Below are 284 nucleotides of genomic sequence, written 5' to 3' on the forward strand. Positions count from 1 at the left end.
AGAGAAATGGGCGTCGAAAAGGAGCAATAGAGGGTGTGTTTTTACTGGCAACCATCATAATGTCACAATAGCACTGCCGCAGCCGTTCCAAAATAGGTCTGTTCGCGTTGCATAAAATCCCAAAATATTTTTGCATTTAAAATGAGATAGATATATATTTCAAAAAGAGAGAAAGCGAAGATGTTGAGTGCTAATAGCGTTTTTCATTGGGCCGCACTGAGTGCGCACCAAAAACTCGTTCAGTGGCAGCAGCACTGCACGAGGTTGTTGAAAATGCGAGTTTC

General features: G+C 42.3%; 1 protein-coding gene across 1 annotated transcript in view; it reads left to right on the top strand.

The window, feature by feature from the left end:
- The window catches only part of LOC108748485 (chymotrypsin-C-like), an 8,933-nt gene that overhangs the window by 403 nt on the left and 8,246 nt on the right, over window positions 1–284 (top strand). The window lies entirely within an intron of this gene.

This window comes from Trachymyrmex septentrionalis, unplaced genomic scaffold, assembly GCF_001594115.1.
Source record: "Trachymyrmex septentrionalis isolate Tsep2-gDNA-1 unplaced genomic scaffold, Tsep1.0 scaffold223, whole genome shotgun sequence".
NCBI lineage: Eukaryota > Metazoa > Arthropoda > Insecta > Hymenoptera > Formicidae > Trachymyrmex > Trachymyrmex septentrionalis.